Here is a 12,419-nt window from a genome sequence, read left to right on the forward strand (position 1 = left end):
CGGGAACTGGGCTGCCCTGGGTGGCTGTGGTGTCTCCTTCTCTGGAGATATTAAAAAACCTATCCGGAAACTTTCTTGTGAAGCATGTTCTGCTTCTCCTCTGCTCTGTCCCAGAGGTGTAAGCCCAGTTCTCAATCAAGGGCAATGCTCTCTGTGCTGTTTCTTGGCTTGCATATAACACGATTTGTCATCAAAAGCCCGTCTGTCTATTGGTATCTCTAAAACATCTACTGCCTCGTACAATACCTGAGCAGCGCACATGGAAGTAAGTGCTTATGGGTAGCTTAAAAATGTTTTTATTTATGTTACAATTTCCATAGGTAGCTTGAAATAAACATTATGTACTTGCTCTGCTTCTTCAGAAAAGGCTTGTTAGATTTATTTTTTTTCTATTTCCTGTTTACCTGTTTCTCCTGAGCTTCTTCCTTTTTTTAACTGCTGTGTCTGAATTTCCTTCATGTGTTCCTAAAAGAGATGAGAACAAAAAAGTCTGAACCTCTTACAAGAATATTTTTAAAAAGTTTTCTAAAGAAAATGATTATTCTGGCTAAAAGAATGTGAATTGCACCTGCTGCTTAAATCACAAAGGAAACCTATCTATTTTAATTTGTAGTAAAGTACAGGATTGGGTGAGGCTAAATAGGTATGTGAGCTCCTTTGTTGTTTGAGCTCATATTGCCTAGGGCTTGGTTCCATCAGCTAATAAACAGCGCTGGTGACAAGATCAAACAAATACCCAAGTAGGTATAATAGGTATAATAGTTGGGTCTATTTAAAATAATATTCAAAAGACAGAAACTGAGAAAACCATGAGTTTTCATGCTGCGACAAGTGAGACACAAGAGCCACTGTTGGAGGGACAGCACTCAGATCAGGGAAGAGGTTCAGGCACAGTTAAGCACAAGGAACACTTCACTGAAATTTAAAAATATATATTATGAATAAAACATTTAAATCTCTATTTATTTATATTGCTTAAAATGAGTTCCTGCTGTAATACAGCTTGTTTCTAATAAATATGAAATACCTTCTATTTGTATATTTCTATAGTCCTTAACGGTAATCAACTTGCTCCTCGGAGCAAAAAATTTGGCCATACGACTTAATAATCCTCCAAAACATGCTGGACTTCTTAGCATCCCTTACAGCTTCACCATGTAAGCAGGTATCAAGCACGCTGATACTGACAACTGAATAACAACTAAAGCTGCCAGCCTTCGTGGGTAAGCACTCACTCCTCTTGCAAGAAGATGAGAGTTGGGCTTTGGTGAAGAAAAGCAGAAATGTAAAACAGAGACAACTGTATAAATGCACTTCTGTTATCTTTTTCTTCTTCACTTTGTTACATTCTCAATGCACGTGGCATTCAGGAACAATTCCACTTTTAGCAAAGGGGAATATCAGGTTTCCATTCATTGATATAAAACCAGGACAAGGGTCTCTATCTTCTTTGTCATACACAGCAAAGCACTATTCTCTTTGTAATCACAACAGATGGAGAAGGATTTCAGGGATCCAGAATCAATTCAGTCTGATAGAATTCTGTCCCACAAATGAGGTAAAGCACCACGTGCCACTCTGCCCAGAGGCCAGCAGCTTGCATATGCTTGTAGCTGGCAGCACATTGGCAAATGCTGCTTAGTGTTTTTAGGTACAAAGGGCATAGCAGAAATGTGTGAAGAGCAGGTGCCAAACTACTCTCAGAATGCCAGGGATGGGCAGGAGGAGTGACCCATAGATTTCCATCAGCTTAGCAGTGCTGCAAACGAGAGCAAAATTACACCGTCTCACCTCCATCTGGTTCTGCAGTGTGTTGAAGCACTATCAAGGCAACCCAGCATCTATCTCCTCCTCTAAACACCTCCCTTCTAACAGGCTGACTTTCAAAGTGCTGAGCAGCCACAGCTCCCACTGAGATCACCGAGGGTTGTAGCAGCTTAGCATGTGTGAAAGATTGGGGGATTCTCACTTCCACGTTTAAATACCATCACTGGTGTCTGATTTCAGGTATCCAACACTTACAATGGGACCAGAGCAAACAAGTATCTCCACTCTGACTAATAGCTCCTCAGAAGCTGAGCATATAAAAAACCAGTCGTGGGCCTGAAGGCTTCTTTCAGTAAAACTCTTTTCACATTAAGAAAATTGGAAGAAAGCAACATATATTTTAATTTAAATATCTCCTAATATATTTACTCAAACAAAATACCAGCCATTTCTAATATAGGACCATGTGTGCAGAATGCATAATGGAGTGCACAGGAGCTTTCTCTAGCACATCTTTTCATATCCTCACTTCTGCTTCTGATTAGATTGGAAGCACAGTGCTGGGATGGAGTAATGAACATCCACCCACTATTTTTTGTGAGAGGAAACTGAACAACCAGCTCCTTGGCCATTATTTCTGTGAATTTCCCAAGCTATGAATGCATCAAACAGTAACAGAAAAAAGCCCTATTTTTAAGGTGTATCTACAGGCTCTATGGAAAACAAAAACAAAACAAGAAATCAGATTTAACCTGTTTCCGGAAAGCCTGTAAGAACAAATTTTGACTCATTTGTTAGTGAGAAACCAGGTGCTTGGTAATACAAGATCATAAGGCCTCAAAAAGACACTGGCTTCAGAAAAAGCCACACATTTGCCACCGAAACTACAGCCATTTTCTAATCTGCTCGACACCCAAAACAGCTTAGTATTTTTACCAAATGCTACCCTGTAGATTTGGAAATGGAGAGCGACGATATTGCTAGTGAGGAGCATTACTCTGATGTACCATCCTCTCAACACGTAACAAATAAAGGACTTTGTTTCACTTCCACAAAATTAGCATTAATGCCATTAAGAGTCTATAGAATTTATTATGAAAAAATGGAAACAGTGAATGACTAACTGTGATCTTGGCAGCCAAAAGTTTGTAATTTGATGTAATATACATGAATGAGGAAAACAGTGTGAACTTTAATTCTTATGTGTTTATACACGGTCTGAAATACACGACATCAAAACCTTCAGTAGTAGCAAAAAGCAACGCGCTTGTGTCCATGGAGTAATACAAGTATAACATTCAATTCTATTTTTTCCCTTTGACTGCCAATTTTATGGCACTTCATTTAAACCTGAATCTCCAAAGAATCAATTCAAATTAGCTTTATAATTTTCCCCAAAGAATCTGCTTTAAAATAAATTGAATTGGAACGTAAGACTTAGTAAATGAGTATAAGATTCAAGTGAACTTTTCTGAAGGAAAACCTCTTTTAATCAGAAGACAAATAAAGCTCAGGTGCAATAACATGACAGCTCTAAAAATAGTTTGTCCTTTGCTGCTGGTTTAACATTGGACAAACCATGTTTTGTGTAGTTGTGATGTCTAAGGATTTCTTGCCATGTTTCTGGTAATATAAGTTGATCTATAAGATGGTGTTCTACAGCAGACATCAGAAAGCCCCTTTTTAAAATAAAGAACTGTCATTGCATCAAATCTCAATGATCCTGCAGAGGACCAGCCTGGAAGGAAAGGCACAAAAATGCAGCTACGTGCCAGTGGGGTTGTCAGAAGAAAGCCAAGGATGCTCACCTAAGGTGATTACCAGATTTTAACCAATGACTAGATATTCTGCAGAACATTGAGCCCAGATGTCAACAGCCCTTCTGAGTCCTATCCCCATCATTAATTTTCACTACATCTCCTTGGCAATTCATTTAGCTTCCTTTTACAGTGTTGAATAGCAAATGTGGAAAAAGTGCTAAGTTTAATTATCATATCACATATACATAAAAATCACTTTGCCTTCTACTTATATGCAGCTGTGCTCAAGGTGGAAATCTGGCATTGAGATGATATTAATTCCAGCCACAGCTTCAAGTGGCCCCAGTGTCAGCTGTCACAGAAGGACAGCTGGGGGACAGAATGTGTTCCTGCAGCACCTTGCCTACTGCAGTCTTCATGAAGCCAATGCAACAGCCATCCAGAGGAGGGGGCTCCTCCTGCCCCATCCTGGTGACTTCTGTTTGAGTGCTGGCCTTCTCATTAAGCATGGACGGTGGCACCTACATCCAATATGTCACCAGTATCTGTATTAGGACAGACTCTACAACACCTCCAACGTAAATCATATGCGTTTTTTTATACTCAAAAAGAAAAAAGAAAACAAAAAACCATAACCACCCAATCCAACAAGGCAGTGTGGGCCAGCAGCTCCCTGCGGACCACGAAGGCTTTCTGCAGGGAGACAGGAGCCAAGAGACGGGGGCCAGGCCAAGATATGGCCACGGTCAGGCCTGGTTTGGCAGGGCCCGTGGCTGACAGGGCTGGGCTGTGGGGAGCTGAAGCCCAGCTCTGCTGGTGCCTCACTGAGGCAGCAGCCATTGGCCCTGGGCTGATGCGGGGTGCTGGGCTGCGAGCAGCTCAGGAGAGGCTGGGCAGAAGCAGTAAGGCCCACAGGGCTATGACACAGTTTCTAATATTCTTCTGTTTTACAGTAACACAGACAGACGCTACATTGAAGAGCAAAAATTCCTCCATTTTACCAAGCAGCCTTCATCAATATTATTTCAGGCTTCTGCTTGAAAAGATATATTGCTAATATCCATATGGGCAATGACAAGACCAAGATGCCCACCAAAGCACAAACTACGAAGAACAAACATACCTTTGATTTTCCATAGATGCAGCCAGAGAAGTTGTAATTCAGGACACCTCGTTATTCATTTAATTATTCATTTTGTTTATTTACAGTAGAGATATTACACATAATATGGTGTAAATCTCCAGCATCCTCAAACACCAGATGCTGTTTTTTCTCTGCAGTCCCAAAAGGAAAAACCAGAGCATCACTGTGAGAATTAACAAAAAAGCCCAATTAAATCCTTTGCCAGAATGCTGATTTCCCAAAGATAAAAGCTGCAAATTAATAATAAGCTTCTGGTCACCTCCTTTATCAATTTTGCTCCCATTAGGAATTACAATAATCCATGTTTAAAATGGAAGATATCAGGTAAGCAAGCAAATTTTTAAAAAATTTATTTTAAAACTGCAAATATATAATGCCTCACCGTTTTCTCATCTCAAACACAGACCATCAGGAAGAGCTGCTAAGGACATGGCTCAGTTGAATGAGAAGATATGCACAGATGGTGGTATAGATGCATGAGAGAAAAAGTCTTCACCCAGGATACAGAGAACTGTGCAGGGGCTGGACAGGTCTCAGAGGTCGCTGTCTTGTCTCCCTGCCCCATCACTGCACTGATAAACCCAAGCTCATCCTTGCAGGTATATATTCAGCCTGCTCTTAGACACCCCCTCTTTATGGGCATTTGACCACAGCTTCAGACAACAGATCCCTGACAGTCACTCTCTGATTACTGAAGATTTTTTCCTGCTTTAAAGTAAACCTCACTTGCTATAGTTTTATCATGTTAGTTTTTGTACTTCCAGTGGATGGGAAGAAAAGCATTAATATCTGTAATTCCCGTGTTCATTTGAATATTGTTACCACATCCTTCCTCAGTTTTCATTCCTCCTTGAACAATCTCAGCTTATTATTCAGTTGTTCTGCAAAGATCAAGTCCTCCACAATACTCACGGTTCCTGGGACTCTTGCTAAAGGATCTCCATCTTCAGGCAGTGGTTGCAATCAAATGTATTGATAAATGCCCATTTACCACTTTCCAGAGCATGTATATTCAAGCCTGGGAAGGAACACACACACAAAAGTAACATAACTGAGCCTAGAAGAGCTTCTTCGTTAGAAAATCTAATTTTACTGTATTGCTCAGCATTGCTGGAGGTCAGAAAGCTCAATGGTGATCTTCTGCCTACCCTCACTTTTACAGCAAGCTAAAGATGTCTCAGACACCACTCATTGTTGGGGGGGTCAAGGATGTTTTCCCACGTAGGGCCACAGAAATTGGCTGGAGCTGCAGCCATCTCTGGGTCCAGCTGCCCCCTGTTGTTTTGCCAGTGCCAGGAAAGCCCTAGTGGTGTATGTTGAATGGAGAGAAAGCTTAATGCTGCCACTTCATGCTCATAGCAAACATTAAACTTTTCAGGGCCCCAAAAAATCAGGCATCTTCCAATTAGATTTTCATTCAATTTGGAGAGATTATTATTACATGCACATTTCTTAAAAGGTTTTGACAGGGCACTGCTCTTTTTTTTCTATCAGAGTCCCACAGGCAGACTCACATTAAACACTTCTAGTTCATGCGTGGGACCAAATGAGTGCTTTCATTATCAAGGAGCAACACATCTTAGGTTGCAACCAGACGGCTCTTGAGCAATTATGCGCATGCATTAACTGGCACAAGGAGGTGAAACATCAAACATAGCTTGCCAACCCGCTGTTGCCCATGTGATTTCCCTGGTAACACCAGAGGCCGCTTCACAGAGTTGAAATATTTAGATTCTCTGTTGATTAATTCAGGAAGGGGTTTTGCAAAACATGCAAAAAGTGCAGCATTCGAATAATCGGAGATAAGTAAAATTGGCCAGAAAACAGTGGAGTAGGAGGTTATCTCAGCAGGAAGGATGGGTTGAATATGTGGACGTTTCTTAGAGGTAGAGACTCCTTACAGATGTGTTTGTGGAGTACTTTGATAATGGAATCCCGTGCGAGGATAAATGCTGCTGCAGTAACTATTCTTGAAGTGGTGACCATGAGAACTGAAAGGTAATAAAAGCTTTTATAGTGAATTGCATGCAGTTTACAGCACAGATGCCTTAAAAATCATAAAAATACAAAGTTGAAGATAACCCTACCCCTATCTTTCAGTAAAGTGAATAAAACACATTTTATATTATACAGTACCAACATAACTATAGACTTAGATTAACTGTTATGCTCTGAAAAGTGACTATAAAATGATATTGCAGTTTCTTGTTTATTGGGTACCAATGATTTTTTATCAAATATATTTTGCAAGTAAAAAAAAAATGTTTTGTGTAGCGGCAAAACTTCCAAGAAATGTAATTAGATTACTGTTCTCATGCTCTATCATCAGAATTCAAGATTACGTGGACAAAATAAAAACTCTGCTGACACCTCCGATTCCACTGGCTACAGGTGAGATATTAAAAGCATGCAGGGTATTTCTCTGCAGTGGAGCACAACACAGAGACCTCCACAGTCAGAAGTAGGTAAACTAGCTCAGATATTGAAAGCAGCTTAGCTTTAGCTACTATTCACTGACATGAATTATCTCATTGCGTTGCTGTGTGTACTGTGCCAAGCCCCAAGGTGTTCAGCAACATGTGGAATGTAACCTCAGTGAAGCATGCTGCTTATTTTCAGAGACACTTCTGAAAATCCCTTCACTGATCCCCTCATGTTCATATTGTCTTTGAATCACGTGAAATGGATTACAAAAAACCATACACCATACAGTGTTATCTACCTGGACTTCAGTAAGGCTTTGGGCATGGCAGTGACAGAACAAGGGGAAATGGCTTCAAATTAAAGCAGGGGGATTAAGACTAGATATGAGGAAGAAGTTTTTTTTGTAGATATTTTTTGTTTTTTATAATGAGGGCAGTAAAGCACTGGAACAGGTTGCCCAGAGACGTAGTGGAGCCCCATCCCTGGAGACAATCAAGGTCAGGCTGGATGGGGCTCTGAGCAACTTGATGGAGCTGGAGGTGTCCCTGTGCATTGCAGGGGAGTTGGACTAGATGACATTTAAGGGGCTCAAGTCAAACGATTCTGTTACAACCACACCTATGGAATAAAACTGTACTAACGAAATACTAATTTAACTCATTTTGTATGAAAACTATATTTCTATTTGTTTGTGTATTTCCCCCAATTATTTAAATGCATTTTTAGTGTCATTTTCCAAGGTTTACTCAATCTACTCGCACGCTGTGGTCAGCCTGACAGAGCACTGCAGTCTTGGCTTCATTTGCTTCTGGACCTGTTCCAGTTCTGTTGTTCAAAACAGTGTCCTTTCTAAGTCCCCATCAGCACTTCTGCTATACAGTCAGCAAGACTGTTTAAAGATGGTAAGCTATCTTTTTTGTGTATAACAACTTCATTAACGGAAGTCTAAATTTTGTTAAACTAAACTCATGCTGTTGCAAAGTAAATTGAAAAGGAAGTGGGGAGGAATTTGAAGTTGCTCATTTACAGCAGGAAGATACAGTCTCAGGAAAAAAAAAAAAATCAAAATACAATCTGCTTAACTTGGCTTCAGATTCTCCTTCAGGAGAATTTTTAGGTAGACTTCCCAGGGAAATACATTCAAAGGGACGTTGTATTAACAGAGATTTTATCTCCTAGAAATTTCAACTTTTTAATGTCATAACAGGATGTCACATCTACATCCATTGTGTAACAGAAAGAGTGAAGAAAACCTATATAGTGAGAGATAGAAGATAGGCACTCCAATTATTGTCACCCACTTTGGAAGAAGTAATACTTCCTGGAATCCAAAATAATCTGTAGAGGCTCTCAGAGAAGTCCACAGCTTTAAACACGGACAAAGTCACTGAAAAATAACCATGCCTGTGATCTTCATTTGCTCATCTTTACAACATTTGAGAAATACAAATGGATGTTCAAAACTGTATAAATTACATTCACACTCATTCTAAAATGCCTTTGCAGCGTGAGAATGACATAAAAGGCTTAAATATAAATAAGAACTGCAGACTGTGTGAGAGATAATACAATACTCAGGCAATAAGGAATCAAAGGATGGCACTGTATGTGTCAATCAACACATTTTTAAAAATCAGGTCTTGTTAAATAAACTTGATACAATTTTCATATGAAATTACAAGTCCATATGTCAATGCAGTTCTGATATGACAGCTCCTGTGAGGCACCGGACTCGGTATTAAACATTTGGATTTTGAAATTACTTTATAAAAGCAACACAACACATTCTAAAGGGATTCCAGTGCCTCAGAAAGCTCATTTATGAGAAATCTTTACTGAGTATATGTGTTCAATCATTTTCCACATTCTGCACTTCTATTTTCTGGAAAACTAGTTCTGTGATCTTTCTTCATTAATATCTTATTCTTTAATGACTGTTTTAGTTCATTAGATAGCCATTTTTTTTAAACCACATTCAGACACTCGATGCAATATACAAACCATCAGGCACATTTTGTGAGATACAGGGAGAAAAAAATGTATTTTTTCAGTCTAAATAAATAGAAGTTTTGAAGTAAAAACAAACCAAAGAACTTGTTCATCCCTTCTTCTACATGCAAGTACATCTTTGGATCTTTCCAACTTTGATGACACAGTCCTTGTCAAGAGCTACAGCTCTGCTGAAAGTGCTAGAGAAGTCATTTAAAAGCCAGCAGGCGTAAGTGAGAACAAAATTCACTGAGGAATTTCTTCTCTCGGCATCAGACTGTGGCACACTATTAATTAGCAGTTAAGATCTAATCCCATTTGCACGCTTCCTAGCTAAGAGAGCTGTATGAGAACAGCAAATCTGTATAGAAGACCATACACACACTACTACATAAACTACTATGATGACAGCCTAAATTTTGTTTCTTCAACAATGACTGGAAGGATCCAGTTCCTTCTAGCATTTATCTGCTTTAGCACTTCCTGTAAAAGCAGCTGTCTCTGCGACAGCCCGTGTGCCCTCCAGCCTCCTCCACCCAGTGCTCTGGGATGCCGGGGCAATGTGAGGGCACTGAGCAGGGCAGCATCCTCAACTGAGCGCTCTTCCCCATTGGCACAGTTGGAAATGGGCTACAGAACTAGATGGACTGTGGATCTGACCCCACAGAGCATTCCTTATCCAGCAGGACTAAGCTGCCCCGATTTCTTTACGTCCCTTGGTCTATGTACACCCTAACTAAGTTGTTGTGTTTTTTTTTTTTTACACTTCCATACTGTAGCTAGAGAACTGCCACAGCAAACTGCGATAGCGAATCACTGCAGAGGAGAACCAGCACCTAATAAGTTTCAGTATTAAATGATATATTTTTTTAAAATAAATCCATATGACTCACTTTTCTTAAGCTCCACTAAATTTAGATGATTGCTAAGTTTAGAAACCTACAGCTGTTCTCATGGGTTGCCATGAATGGAGAAAAATCTCTCCAAGAAGCAGTCTCTGCCTGATCACAATACACCCAGGCTGTGGCCCTGCATCAAAACAGCCTCCCAAGGCCGCAGAGGGTGCTGTGAGGGCTCCCAGCAGGTGCTGAGTGCAGCTTTAGCCTCAGAACAGCACCACTGTGTCAGCACAGCAGAGTTCAGGACCTGAGTCACACTCCCAGGCAGCATCCTGCACAACACTGCCCTGCAGAGTACAAATGCACCAGCTGTCAAGGACCAGCCCAAGGATCTCTGCACTACAGCTCATGCTCTCAGCGAGCTCTGGAAGCAAGGTTGTCACTGTAAGGAGTGACAGATTTCTGCAGCCAACAGTTAGCTGCCCCAGTAGTTTTGCAGATTGCAAGAGTCATCTTCCTATTCACATGTGGGTGCTTAAATAAGTCAAAAATATCACTTTTTATTTGTTATTGTTACATATATATTATTTCCAAGTTGCAGATATATTTTATGATGTAAAGTTACATGATGTATGAATGAAGATAATGGAAAAAATGAACTCTAACTGATTCCTAATGCCATTTCTGAATTAGCTGTACTTCCATTTCACTACTGAATTGTCAAGTTATTGTTATGAAAGCTATAGAACATAAAAAGGGAAATATCTTTATGCCATTATATAAAGCCATGGTTATTTCCTCAATTTCAGTAGCGAGTGGAGTTCTGATCATCTGAAAAAGATTATGGAAGGACTGAAGAAATACAAAGAAAAGAGCAAGTGTGATTCAAGATGAAATCACCTGTATAATACAGGATGTAATAGCAATGAGATGTAAACCTCTTATTGCTGGACACACAGCATGCTGGAGAAGCATCACTCTCTTGTGTGACTCTTGCTGTATGGTTAGCCATCACTACTGCCAATTGAGGCTGGGCTTTAAACAGGTCCATCCTGTACAACAGATGCAATCTTCTGGCATTCAGCTTAACCTTCAGAATTCTGCTTTCCATCTTTAGGTGGTGAAATCCTGAGGCTCTGACCAGATGGGGCTTCTGCGCACCATCATCTGCACTGTTTTGCAGATGTCCCAGTAGGCCTGACTTTGGGGCACTGCTAACATCTCCAGTAAATGCTGTTCATTTTCAAAAGCTAACTATGGGAAAAGACAAAGCAAAAACAAACCCCCAAACAAAAAACCCCCACCACCATAGAAGCCTCCCACTCCCCCAACTCAATTAATTAATTCAGATGAAGAGTACCTCAGAGAAAAGATGGTTTTAAACATGCTGATAATACATTTGCTAGTTTATCAAGTGGTGACTAGGGTCAAATGGACTTAAAAACAATCTGCAACACTTAGGATCTTTCTACAGGGCTGCTCTATTTAGGCACAGCATATCAGCTCTGGAATAGTGCTTGCTTCTTCCTAAACAACATGAATTACAGAATTTCAAGTTCTCCATCTGAGGTCTTCTGAGACAGCTAAATGCATCCATGCGCTGCTTCCCCAACAGAGTAGGCGAGCAGAACTTCAACTGACGTGTTATTTGTATTCTTTTAACACTAGCATTTTATGTTACTAACTCTCAAAATTGTCCTTTGCCAGGAAATATGTGGCACTTACAAAATTAGTACAATGTTTGACTATGACATGATTCCATAGCATCTGTTACATCTCAATATGTCACTGAATATTTCACAATTATTTAACATCTATCACAGTCTTCTACTCCAAGAAAGACTAAGTATTTCAAAGTTCTTTCTTCTCTAGCATAAATGTTCTGCAGCTGCCAAGGTTTTCTCAGTGCATTTACCTTAGGCCTCCTAATGAGGCAGCTCAACCCAAGAGGTGCAGTTCTAGGTGTCTTACTTTTCAAAGCTAGTTTGTAAGGCAGATTTATCTATGCTTTTTAAAGCTTTCTTGTATTTAGTAAGTCAATAGTTTATTAAAAAAAAAACAAAAAACAAAAAACAATCACCTTACATATTAAATCATTTTAACTTGGAATGTCTCTAACAGAATTAGGTAACTAAACACAAACTTGACTGGACATTTTGCAGAGCATATAGGAGTGCTCCTCCTTATTGTCAGTGAGATTTCATCTAACTGAGACTGAGATTCTCAATGCAGCACAGATAGCAAAGAATTCTGAAGACCAAACCCTTTCTGGTTAACCCTACCTAGCAAATATCTCAGTGACAAAGCAGCTGTTCAGTATTTTGATGGCACTGGTGTTGAGGCTTGTACAGAAAGAAATTTGTCGGGTTTACTATGAACTGGAATCAGTTTGACTCACTAGATGAGGTATTCTCAGCATACATTTCATTCAAAGTTTTTGAATAGAAACTGCCACAGAACCATTCTTCCTTGTCCAGAGATCCATTTGCCCTGGGG

General features: G+C 39.9%; 1 long non-coding RNA gene across 1 annotated transcript; it reads right to left on the reverse strand.

The window, feature by feature from the left end:
* Window positions 1-403: 403 nt before the first annotated feature.
* On the reverse strand, window positions 404-5,733 carry LOC122175236. The gene is made up of 3 exons (XR_006177357.1): window positions 5,584-5,733; window positions 4,651-4,834; window positions 404-465 (listed from the first exon to the last, which is right to left on the reverse strand). It is a non-coding gene; the product is annotated as an uncharacterized LOC122175236 (long non-coding RNA).
* Between the last annotated feature and the right edge of the window lie 6,686 nt (window positions 5,734-12,419).

The sequence above is a fragment of the Lagopus leucura genome, unplaced genomic scaffold (assembly GCF_019238085.1).
Source record: "Lagopus leucura isolate 7727_CA_CO unplaced genomic scaffold, USGS_WTPT01 Super-Scaffold_1, whole genome shotgun sequence".
NCBI classification, from domain to species: domain Eukaryota; kingdom Metazoa; phylum Chordata; class Aves; order Galliformes; family Phasianidae; genus Lagopus; species Lagopus leucura.